We start from the raw sequence: 13,963 nt of genomic DNA on the forward strand, positions 1-13,963 counted from the left end.
AAAAAGGAAAAAATATTAGTGAGGATGGATGTGGCATAACTGGAATTCTCATCCACTGCAATGTAGATTGTAAATTGGAAAAGCCACTTAGGAAAGCTGGCTATATCTACTAAAGCTGAATGTAGACATAATTTATCACTCTGTCATTCTATGATTAGGTAAATATCCATTAGAAATGTGTATATTTCTACTCAGAACACAGGAACAAAAATGTGCACAGCAGCACTAATTATAACTGTCCCAAGTTGTAAGCAACTCAAATTTAAATCATCAGAATGGAAAAACAAATCATGGTCTATTCAAACTATACTATACTATATTATACAGAAATGAAAATAGGTAAGCTACTTCTCTATGCAACTACATGGATGAATTAAAAAAATACAACCCAATATCAAACAAAAGAAGCCATATACAAAGAGTGTATCCTGTTATAATTATATGAAAGTTTCAAAAACAAGTAAACCTAATTGATGGAATTAGAAGTTAGGATAATTGTTACCTTTGGAGAGGGACTGCGTGTGTCGTCATTACAGTGGGAGGACACAGTGGACTTGGGTAGTACTTCTAGTATTGTAATTCTTTATCCAGGTGATGGGTATACAGGTATGTTTACTTTGAAAATATTCCTCAAGTTGCATACTGGCGACTTGTCTACACACATTAATAAAAATATTTACTAAAAATGGAAGCATGAAGAAATGTTCCCACATGACTTCCATGTTAAAATAGAACCCAGTTTAGTCTGCCTATTCAGGTATGCAACTAATCTATTTTGTTTATTTTTATTGTTATTAATTAATTAATTAATTTCAGAATATTATGGGGCTACAAATATTTTGGCTACCTGAATTGCTTTTGTACCATTTGAGTCAAAGTTATTTGTGCCCATCACCCAGACAGCATGCACTATACCCGTTAGGTGTTATTTTATGCCTCCATTCCTCACGCCCTCCTACCTGCTTGGTTTCTGTTGAGTTTTACTTCCATATGTGCACATGAGTGTTCATTGATTAGTGCCAGTTTAAAAATGAGTACATGTGGTGTTTGTTTTTCCATTCCTGAGATACTTAGGAGAACAGTCTCCAGTTCCTTCCAGGTTGTTACAAAAAGTATTAGTTCACCATTTTTTTATGACTGAGTAGTACTCCATGGTATACATATAGCACATTTTATCAATCCACTCATGTATTGGTGGGCACTTGGATTGATTTCAAATCTTTGCGATTGTGATTTGGGCTGCAATAAGCATTCTAGTCCAAGTGTCTTTTTGATAAAATGGCTTTTTTTCCTTTGGGCAAATACATAATAGTGAGATTGCTGGATTAAACGGTGGGTCTACTTTTAGTTCTTTGAGGTATCTCCGTACTACTTTCCATAGAAGTTGTACTAGTTTGCAGTCCCACCAACAGTGTATAAGTGTTCCTTTCTCTTTGCATCCATGCCAGCATCTGCTGTTTTGGGATTTTTTGATAAAAGCCATTCTCACTGGAGTTAGGTGATATCTCATTGTGGTTTTGATTTGCATTTCCCTGATGATTAGTGACACTGAGTGTTTTTTCATATGTTTATTGGTCATTAGTCTACCTCTTTTTGAGAAGCTTGTGTTCATATCTTTTGTCCACTTTTTTGTGGGGTTGTTGGATTTTTTTTCTTGCTGATTTACAGAGTTCTTTGTAGATTCTGGTTAGTAGTAACTTCCAACTCAAGTAAATAGGAAAACTAGTCCATTTTGAACTGGAGCTCTCATTGACACACATATTGAAAGTTCTGGTTTATTTTAAAAATTGGAAGTTGAAATGTATACTCTTGTTGGTAAATGTCTTCATTTATGTCAAAGTAGGGAAGACAAGTTAGACTAATTTAAAAGTTTAGACTTAAATTTATTTGAATAGATACTGAAATATACAGTTTTAATGCATCATATTGGCAGATACATTTACTAAACATTAGGTATATGTTTATAGAGTTTGTTTTCTCCTTGTGTATATTAGAAATAAGTTCAGCTATACGTAAAATATGAATCAGGCAGGATTTTTTTAAACTTCTTATCAAAGAAACCCACCTATAGTTGCTAAAATAAATAGGTATTATTTTTCTCACCTACAAGTCCAGACCAAGCCAGACTATGAAGGGATATTTTAGAAGTTTCATTTGAAGTTATAAATGTCCTATTTTTTCCTAGCTTCTACCATCCTTAGTATGCTTTATTTTGATGCTAGAATCCTCAGTATCCAGTCTCATATCCATGTTCCAGTAAGGAAGAAAAATAAAGAATGAAGGAGGAGGGTCCCAGAAATTCGCTATCTTCTGTTTGTGTTTCCTGCCCCACCTCTCAACTCTAAGACAGTAAAGGAAGGTTGTTGGGCTCAATGGATTCCAAACAGAAGTGAGGTTCTTTTGGTGAAGAAGGAGTACATGGATATTGAGTAGGCAAGGAACAGTATTTATCATGCCGGTGTTTTTCTTACTCTTCCAAACCAGTAGGATTTCTGACAGCATTTCTCAATATCTGACATCAGGGCGCAAATATACTTTTTATTAAGTTCAAAGAGCAATTTGAATACGGAATGATTTGGTTACACTTTCTACGGAAAATCTGACTCAGACCCTTTTTCAGATGTAATGTTTTGGAGAGTGATATATTTTAAATGCTAATGATAGCATTGTAGCAATTCTTTTTGCATGTGACATTTCAAAGAGAACATTTTTTCCAAGTAAACATTGATGGATCATTTACATACACAGCAATGAAATTACTGCACAGTTCCATTTAAACAAGTTTTCTCCAACCTATCAGTAACTGCCATTTTAAATTAAGGCTTAAGATCAATAAAATCTAAGGGTATGTTTGAGTTACATATTTTCATAAAAATGTGCTGAGTGGGTAAAACATTAGTCCATAATTCAAGAGTTTATTAACATTTTTTACCTCTGCTAAGATAGTTTCATTTAATAACCTAAAAAGAAGAGGTATTTGTATTTCATACACTTTGAGAAAATAAGTTAGGATCACCATCTGTATGTAATTTGCATACATATATTATACCCTATTTAAAAGTTTTGAGGATTTACACAGATGATTAAAGAAATCATTAAGAAAGCTTAGGTTATATAAAGAGACAGAGAAGACATGGAGATTTGTGAGACCAAATCTCAGAGCGATGCCATAGAAATGTCTATGTTTTAGAAAACGTGTAATTTCCAACCTTCACAAATGCATTTTCGAATAAAATAAACTCTCTTTAGCTTAGGCTGGGAAATTTTTTAAATCATTGCTTATACAGCAATTTAAAAAATAGATCTGTGAGGAGCACTTTGAGTATTGTGACAGGCACCTCAATCCTTTGAGTTAGAGAATTTGCCAAGAGTTAAAGATCCTGACAGTACGGACCCAGCCCTCATGTCTGTGCTTCTGTTTAAGTTCCTGATTTGTATTCCTTTTCCTCTGAGGCTAAAAGCTCGTCTTGAAGCTCACCTAATTGGATGGGGTTCTAACAATCTCTCATCTCTTGTGACTTTTCTCCAGAGCCTGGATCCACTTGCTAAGAGCCTGCTGAAAATCTGGCAGATTTCCTAGCAACCCTGACGCTGCCAACACCTGAAGAGTTGAAGTAAGAGTTTCCTTTCTGTGTGAAGTTTAGTGCTACCTGGAAAAGGGGTCTACAACCTGACTAGCTTGCAAAAGTCTGGCCCACTATGTATATAACTGGTTCAGACAATGAGATTATTGCAAAACTTAACTGATAGGTAGGACGGCAACCTGGATATTTCTTCTTTTATAGCACCATTTTCTTTCCTTCACTCAATAGTTGAAATTTGGATTCTGTGTTCAGTGTGTGCTTCTTTCGCAGACTGCATCCCTTTGTCATGGCCATAGGGTTCCATGTCCCTTTGGATAGTGCCAGCTTCATGGACTGTGACCTAGTGTAGTCCCACAGAGCCCCACATTTGGTTTAATGTTCTGCTATTAAAAATATTGAAATTTTTAATAATTTTATCTTTGAACTTGTGTTTTGTAAGTAAAGTCTGACAAGACAATGGTGCATGAACACGAGCAGGGGAGACACACGAGGCAGCAGTGTGCACACATGCAGGCTCAGGCCTGGGGGCACAGCAAGCAGTGTCAGGCACTAAACAACTGGCATGGGCCCAGCACATATGCACATGTCTAGGGGCAGTCTGGGGGCACTGGGGGGCCTTGATTGATGCCATTGGCAGTAGCCACAGAAGGAGAAACAACAGCGGCAGCAGTAGAGGTGGCACAGTAGCCACAGCCATAAGAAAGGGAAGGGACTTTGTTTCGGGTCAGCACTGGGACTTGTGGTAGAAGGTTGGCCCTGTACCTGCAGCATCTGTAAAAATGTTAACTCTCCAGTCTGAGCAATCATGACAAGAACTGCTGATGCTAAGACAGTAAAGTTTGTCAGTAAATTATTACCAAATAAAAGCACATACATGCACACTGTGTGTATCAATTACTGAGGAAGTAAATAACTCAGAGAGTTATTAGAATTCTTCAAAGTGTTTAGAATCTCTGGTTTTAAAACAGCAGCAACATTGCAAAGGAAATATCAACAATTTTAGAAAGAGAAATTCTGTTTGAAGATTGTTGCATTTGCAAGAAAATAACACTATTGTTATATGAAACTTTGAACGAACTAATTTTTAACATGAAAGATAACTTTATAATTAAATTTTTCTTGTAATTAAAGCTATAACAACAGAATACATAAATAGGTGTTTTGAATTATGTGGAAATCATGAAGCCACTTTTGATATACTAAGTTACAAGAAATGTCAGAGAAAACTTTATAATGCCATGGTATAAATTTGCATATAAAGTTAAATTCAGATTTACACAAAAGTGATTTCAGTTAAATCTTTTTGGAAAAAAAGGCCCAAAAGAATCATTAGCTATATATGTAATTCATACATCAAAATAATTTATCAGAAATTTATTCCAAAGATTTTCACAACCTGAAAATACTCTTAACAGCTCCAATAGTGGTTGCAATGGCAGAATGAATTTCCTCAAAATGAAAAATTATCAAACATTATTTATGATCGTGCATTTGCCAAGAGCACTGATATAGTTTTAAATTATATCATTTAAAAATGAAAATGGTAATATTTTTGTGGCTTAACAAAAGAATATGCAGAAAAACAAGCCAGAGAAATCTTATGATATATGAAGATACAACACTGTAAAAGTCTTATATTTATTATATTACATAAAATTATGAAACCAAAATTTTTTTTGCTATTTATATGTTTATGTTGTTATTCATGCAGTGCTATTACCATATAATGTTACATAAGCAATAAAATATTTTTAAAGGTAAAGGATTTATATGTTAGTATCTTTAATGGCACTTTTTTCCTGTTTTTTGAACAAGGGACCCACCCACATTTTTATTTTTCACTGAGCCCTGAAAATGATGTAGCCAGCCCTGAAATGAACGTTATAATTGTAATTCTGCACGCTTTCTCCTCTTCCACACCCCTACCCTCAGAGCCCCCATAGAAGCCTATTCTTCTTTCCTCCTATTTCTGAACGTGCATGAGTCACTCTTGTCTTCTTGCCTGCCAACCATTTGAGTCACAGCATGTTCTTCCCGTTATAAAAGCATATTGCAATCATTCTGAACATTTTCTCTTTGACAAATCCTTTACATATAGTACCCAATTAATCATCACAATCACTCTGTAAGGTAGGTATTTTCGCTTAAGTTTATAGACAGGGAAGCAGAGGTTTAAAGTGATTAAATGTTTTCTGACATCATACAGATAACTGTAGTGTGAAACCTACTAGGAAAATGGCAGGAAGGTTAGATTCCAATTTCCTTGTTTCTTGTGTAAAGCATGGTTGTAACGGCTCATAAATGACTATCTTCTGCTTTTCCTTCCTTGCTGCTGTACCCAATTCTTCTCCCTTGGCTTTTCCTGCTCTTCCAGTGTCTTTCATGTTTTCAGACACACTGTTGTCCCAATTACTGAGATTCTACCCTGTCCATCTGAAATATCTTTCCCATCCCTTCTATTGAGTAAGTGCCTTTCTGTTTTCCAAGATTCAGCTTAAGTATTCATCTTCTTTATTAAGTTTCACCCGATTCCCTCTCTCTCACCAGCTGGAATCAACCTTTAGTGGCCTCACTGTCTGCCGTACATTCTTCCTTCACAGCCTGTGAAATACTAGTACACTTAAGAGTGACATGTTGGTCTCTAGCACAGAACCATTAGTCTCCTACAGATAACAACTTATCTTAATTTGCCTGCATATTCCCAGCACTTAACTAAGCTCAGTTAATGAATAAATGATAAACAAATGAACAAATGGTGAACAAATGAACAATTAACAAAAGAGGGAAATATTTTCTTTTATACTTTGGTATTGGAAAATTATTATTACTACTACTTCTTCAATTCTACTACTATATCAGTTTAGTAAATGTCATTTTCTAGTTCTCTTCTGAGTGCTTTCTATGTAACAGTTCATTAATAAGTCACAACAATGCCATACTCCTGGTGGGGTTATTTCCTTCAACACAGGGCAAACAGAGTTAGGGAGGTTAAGTAAATTGTCCAATGTTATACAGCTACTAAAGAATAGATTTGTAATTTGAACTCAAATCCATCAACTCAACTTCAAAGCCTGTGCTTTTAAAAAATGTTTGTTTCCTTGTACGCTTTACTTATTAAAGCACTTGCCCTATATAATATTTTATTTAAGTCACTATTTAATGCAGCACTTCTGACTTAGGAAACTGACTCTCAAGTTCAATGGGACTAAAAAACAGTATTTGTGTCCCTTTTTTCTGTCACATTTGAAGTCACCTTACCCATCTGACCTTTAACTACTCTCCCTGGATCTAAGTTTGTGTGTTTCTTCTCTCTGACCCAGTGTGTAGGCTGTTGTGGAATTTTAGCACATAAGTAAAGGGGTGTGAGGACAGCACCCTCCTCATGGGACCATCCAGGTTTTTCCCAGCAGATGTCTTCCTGGCAAATGGAAGCCTGGCCCTGCACACTCAGAGACATCTGAATTCTCACTGGTTTCACTGCCTCCCTACACTCTCTGGTTCCTTTCCTACATTTTGTATTCTCTTGCTCTGGAACAGGTATGGTAGACAGAAAAAGAGTTGAAATTTGGCTTACTCGAGTTGAATTTTTGATATATAGTAGCTGAGTTTCTCAAGTAAAAAAATCTTGAATAAGAGATAGAGATAAAGGCAAGAGAAGGAAAGATACAGAGAAAGCCCAGCCTCTATCTACTGTAAAAATTAGAATTTGTAATTGAGATGACCTCTTTAGTGAGTTTCTCATGAAATGATTTTTTATGGCATTTGATTTGAATTTGATATTTAGTAATAAATCTTTTTAAATACTGAATTGGTTAAGTATTATATTTAAGAAAGCTTCTCAAAGGACAAATCATCTACAATTCTCTTAATGTTTATGAGATACTAATGGGGGTAGATTTGCAATTAGGACTGTATTTTATATGAATTTAACTGCAAGACTAATATTTATGTGCAGTGAGAGCAACTTATCCTTGGGAATGGTAATGCTCTTTTTGCACTGAGCAGCTGAGGCTCTGTAGTGCCCTCCATCATTTGTCAGATTTAACAACCCAGAGTAAATAGCTCTCTGAAAAGTAGCTACAGGTCCATCTTGTTGATCCCAATTTGTCAAACGTGCCAGTGAAAAAAATGCTAAGCCTTTAGAAAGGGTATAAGGAGATTTGGAATTTATCTGAAGCTCTAGACCGAACCTCAGAAATGCAGATTTCTATTTCTTCCAATTATGAATATACTATCTTAAATCTATACAGTCCCTATTGCCAAAAGAATGGTGCAATAACACATAAGAACTTTCAAAGTCTCTACCTTTCTTTGTATTATTTTTTCAAAGAGGGTATAGGGGAGGGATATATTTAAATTGTTTATGCCTCTTTTTTGAGGAGTCAAAGGCACAGAAAGGGTAAAATATATAACACTAAACCATAACCCCAATTTATAGCAGAGGCAAGATTAGCATTGAGGAATGATTGGCAACCCAATTCACTTTACATCAAATAATGGAAGGAAGAACAATTGATGAGGCAATGATCATAGAAAATGTCTATGTAATGCTACATAATAGGTAGGTAGGTAACAAATTTAAAGTTCAGTCAAGATTTGGATGTTTTCATATATTTGCAAATAATAAACAACTCTTGGTAAGCTGATTTAACTCACATTTATTTCTTAATTTTAGTTATACTCATTTGCTGACTTAAATGGAGGTATTTTATGCTTTAGTAGAGTCATTTATTCCTGACTATAAGAAGAAAAACTGCTTTCCTATGTATATGTGAATTGTATCCATTGTTTAAAGTTAGCTAGTAGGTGACCAGGTATCACCTGTCTGATACCTTCATATATGTCCCCAGCAAAGCAAAGGAAATAACTTAAGGTTTAGTAGATTATTTTTCATAACAAAACTATAAACAGAATATAGCATTGGTAAGCTTCTATAGATATTAAGCCAAGTTCACTTTTACTACATAGACTTGCTACTCTATACATGTTGAAGAAATAAGGATTGAAAGTAGGGCAATACTGAGCAAAGAAATCAATATTTATATTAAGCTGATGTATACAGTTTGAGAAATATGGAAAATAGTAGCAGAATTAACATGTGGTGAAGTTGCTATTCTGGGATCTGCTTGGTACATACATCATGAACACACTTAGATTCTGTGTCATCACCTGATATCTTCTCAGTAGTCTACAAAACCTCAGGGGCTCAGGTGATATTTCTTTCACTCAATCTTTTATTTAAAAATCAATGATCAATTTATGGGTCAATTACTATGTTAAGAAATAGGGAACATAAGAATGGAGACAGCAAGGTTTATATACAAAAGGGATTTATAATCTAATAGAAGAGAGATAGTAGGACTAAAAATGACTATGATAGAAGGCAAAATAAGAAAACAGTAACTTCAGTGCTGTAGTTATGGAGGTGAGAGGTAGGCCATCTGATGGGTAGTAGTGGTGGATTGGAACAGGACTAAAGGCAGCACAGTTTTAAGACAACTGATGAAATAAAGATTCACAAGGGTAATTTAATTAAATGTTTGAGAAATATTTGTCACAAATTAATTCATAATTGGATCAAATTATGAGAGCAGATTTAAAATTATGTAGCCTGAATTTATAATAAGTACATTTATGACTATCTCAATAAATATTCAGAAACTCAGAGGTGAGAATGAAAAAAGCAAAAGTTAATGATGATTCAGAGGTGAGTATTGGCAAAGCAAGAATTGAAGTAAGTTGGAGAAGAAAAATGCCTGGGTGATATCAGGTGATGATTGAGCCAAGAAGCTATGAGGTACAGTCTGGGTTGGAGAATAGGTGAAACCAGAAGAGAAATGATAACTTGGGGAAGACAATGGGTGGGCAAAAGATTGTGATTACATAAAGATGAAGAACAGGTTGTATAATAGTGACAGAGTGATGGAAGGGAAGATATAAAAGTTATTGTTTTAAGGGCATGCTTATCCCTCAGGTTTCCCAGGAATAAAGGCAACTCAGTTCACAGAGGGGAAAATTGTGGAAGGAACACATTTTATTCCTTTCAGAGAAAGAGCTGCAACTTACTTGGTGATAATATCAGGAAAGAAGCTTTTATGGCTCAGCCCCTTCTAGGGGAACCTACTTCAATTTGTCAATAGGAAACAGGCATTCTTCTTTTCTCCACGTGGGCAAACTTCATTTCTGAGCAGGTGGATTTTATTAATAATTCATGAGACAAAGCAATAAAAAAAATCCAAATCCCATTATACCTAAGCGGAAGCTATATTCTCCAAACTAGCAACAACATCTATCTGATACATTTACATACTTAACTGATTCTGAACTTGGATGGAAACAGAATGTAATTAGTTTCTCCCCGAACACCAACAGCCATGGTTAACAAAGCTTTATAGTGTTCAAGAAATTTGAAGTGGAGAAATTGTGAGCAGTGATAATATTCAAGGTCTGGCCAGTAAATGGATAACCTATGATAGAGGCGAAGGTCACTGAATAAGAGAAAGCCAAGAGTCTCTGCTCTCATAATATACAGAGAAAAACATCTATATCCTGTAGTTACTATTTTGGTGGTATATCAGTGCCTTCTTTTTGCTTTCTAATTTCTCTTATACCTGTTTAACCAACAGCTGTCTACTGGTTACCTGGTATGCTTTCTGCTTTCCCGACTAGATCATGATTGCTACATTCTGTATTATCTTCAGTCCTTCGGAAATTTGTCAAGAAATACTTTATGGCTCAGATTATGGTTTATTCTTATAGATGTTTGATGGGTTCTTAAATTACATTAATTTAATTTAGTTAATTGTGTTATTAAAGTATTTTCTATCCCTACTAACATTTTTGGTTCCTCTTCCTATCAGTTATAGAGAGAGGTTTTATAACTATTACTTGCTGTTTGTACCTGTGTTCCAAAGGCAAAGCCTTGGAGCTAGGACTCAGATTTCTCAAAAGGAAGTGTTGCCCAGCTGGTGCTTCTGAAGGAGTCATGGTAAGGCTGATTCTGGGAGTACGAAAAAGGCTGGGGACTGGGACCAGCTACTGCACTGAGGTCAACGGCTGTGGCTGAGGGTACGTGACAGAAACAGCCAGCCAAGGAGAAGGAGCAGACCCCTGGTTTCATCCTGGAGCCTTCCAGTCTCCCTTTGATGTCTCCTATTGGTGGAATTTATCAATAATAGTAACCTAACAGAATCAAAAAAGAAATAAAACATTACAAAGCAGTATGTAAAAAAATAAGTTTGGAGCAAAGAAAAAAATAGCTTTAATAGCTGGCACACAGAACACACGCAGGCACATGCGTTTTCTGACTGTCATCCAATTAAGCCGAAACTCAGTGAGAGATATTGCAGATATTTAAAATAATAGAGGCATATTGATAATAAATGTGTGCCAATAAATTTGATAATTTAGATGAAATGATCTATATAATACAAAAATATAACTTACCAAAATTGACTTAAGAAGTAAGAAAAAAAAAAACTTATAACCACTAAAGAACTAAATCCACAGTTATATAGAATTCACAAAGAAAACTATACCCAGATGAACTTACTGGAAAGTTCAACTCAAAATTCAAGGAAAAAATAATTCCAAACTTGAACTCTTCTGGAGAGTAGAAGAAGAAGAAACAATCTGCTAGCAGAAGCTGTCAGGGTCTCACCAATATTCCTGACTTTATCAGGTGAGAGTTCTCTGAATCCACTGTCAACTGTGAGTTTGTGTTTTTCTATGCTAAGAGTCTCTTCTAGAAGATTTTTCCCAAGTGTGTAATAGTTCATAGATGCCAGGGAATTATCACCCTCCACCTCCACCACGCCCAACTTCCCCTGAAGCCCTCAGGCAATGACTGATGGGAATGTGTAAGCAAATAATTCAGCTCCGTGGACATGGAGTTGTATGATTCTGGTTTTCATGTTACACTTTCCTAGTTTTAGTGCAGAATTAAATTTCAGTTGCTTATTGTGGAAGCTGTCTTAATAACATACCCCTTATTGGCTGCTTTTCTTTGCCTGCCTCTCTTGCTTCTTCCCTGCCAGTGCTCTCTTCACCTCTCAGGTAAGCTCTTTGCGTTTGAATCCAAGTCTCAGAGACTGCTTTTGGGAGAACCACACAAAAACAACTCTCCATCTGAGGTATGAGACTAGCAATACTTTAATCTCAAACTGGACAAGGACATCATAAGAAAAATCACAGTTCAATCACTCATATACATACATGTTAAAATTCTGAATAAAATTTAGCCAAACAAATTCAGCAACATGTAGAGAGCATAATACAAAATCAGCAAGTTGTGTATCTTAGGACTACAAGGTAGACTTAATATATTAACATCAATAAATGTCATGTACTATATTAAAATATGAAATAAAATAATGTCATTGTTCAGTATAATTATAGATCCAAAAATGTATAAATTTATATATAATATGTAAGTATATATATTGCCACAACTATATCAATAATGAGTGATGAATGATGAAGAAATAATAAATAATGAAAAAAATGAAGAAAAAAATCTTTGAAAAAATTTAACAAGCATTATGAATTTAAAATATCTTAAGACTGAGAAGAGCAAAAGCCTTCAATTTGATAAAGGATACGTTAAAAACATACAGGAATAATGTACTTGGAGAAATATTCACAACTTTGCTTTTGACATCAGAAAAAATATAAGGATTTTCATTATGACTAATGTTATTCATCATTTTATTGGAGAATCTAAATACTACAGTAGAGAAAGAAAAAGAACTGTAAGCTATAATGGTTTTGGGGGAAAAAGCAACAAAATTTTAATTATTTGTAGGTGATAATTTACAGATACAAATTAGACAGATAAATTAGAATCAGTAAGAAAGATAGAAAAGTTGTATATACAAATAATATGCAAAAATAAATTGTTCTACACACAGGTATAAAATTTAGAAAATAAATGATATGCCCTTGAAAACTTCTAACCCCTATGGAAAAAATTATCAATTTTATTGAGTGAGATTTTAAGTGACCTAAATAAATCAACAGATATACTATCTTTACAGATTGGAAAATATGTGTAAGTATATCAATTTTACATGAATTTTTTCATAGATTCATTGCACTCCCAATAAAATCCTCAGATTTGCTTTTTTAAATGTGATCAACTAAGATATAAGTATATAAATATAAGGAGAGGAGAGAGAGATCAAAAATAGTGAAACCCCTCCTAAAGAACAAATTGGGAAAATGCGCCTATTGGATATAAGAAATTCTTCTTAAAACTATTTTAATTAAGATAAGGATAGTCAGATACGAAGAGCATAATAGTGATAAAATAGACCCACACATGTATGAACATTTCATATATGACATAGGTGGCACTGTAGATCACAAGAAAAATGACTGAAAATTTCTTTTTATCCATGAAGAATAAGTAAAACTGGGCCTCTACCTCACACCATAGACACAAATCAGCTCGACTGAATTAAAGACAAAATGTGAGAAGCAAAACTATAAGGGTTTTAGAAAATATGAAAGAATGTCTTCATTGCTTTGCGGTATCAAAGACTTCTGAAGCAAGGCATAAAATTCTAACCATAAAAAGAAAGAAAGAGAAGAAAGCTTGTAAAGTAAATGATGATCCCTCCAGTGTCCATAAGTTTTAATGGTATAAAAGAGTTGGAAGTCCTTTTTTTCCCCTATTAGAATAATTTCCTCTGCTTTTTTTTGTTATTAAATAAATAATAAATTATTTTAATAAAATTAAATATTAATGACACTAAGAAATGCTTTTATGTGAACTTCTGAATTGTCTAAATCTTTATGTGGCAAGTGTGGCCTATACATAGTTAATATCTATTGTTCCAGTCCACTGAGAATACATTTTAAAACTCCCTGTAATTAAAAAAAAACTTTATTAATTTTCAATTATTACTTCTTTTCAATTAGAGTTTTCTTCTAAGTAGGTCTTATCTCTCATTTCCTCAGATAGAACATTTGTGAATTTGTACTATCACTTGAGAGCAATTTAGGAACATTTTTCTTTATAAACAAAGAATTAATTGAGGGGACAGAAGGGATGTGAAAGTAGAAAAATAGACATATATGACCATAATTTATGCCATCACATCCTTTATTTTCTGAATATTACACTATTTGTGTTGATTTCCAAAAGTTATACAACAGCATTCAATGAATGATACGGAATTTATTTTAATCAAAAATGCCCAGTCTCAGTTTTTAAAATCTGATCCTTACTCTGTGGATGGCTAAGCTTTTGGTAACCACCCAAACTTGTCTTAACTAGCCCCATAGGCTTACTCAGGGATTACAATGAGGTTGTTTTTGTCTATTGGATGAACATGTTCATTAAGTATAATTGCCTGTCAAAAATATACAGAAAAAAC

This window comes from Lemur catta, chromosome 1 (assembly GCF_020740605.2).
Source record: "Lemur catta isolate mLemCat1 chromosome 1, mLemCat1.pri, whole genome shotgun sequence".
NCBI lineage: Eukaryota > Metazoa > Chordata > Mammalia > Primates > Lemuridae > Lemur > Lemur catta.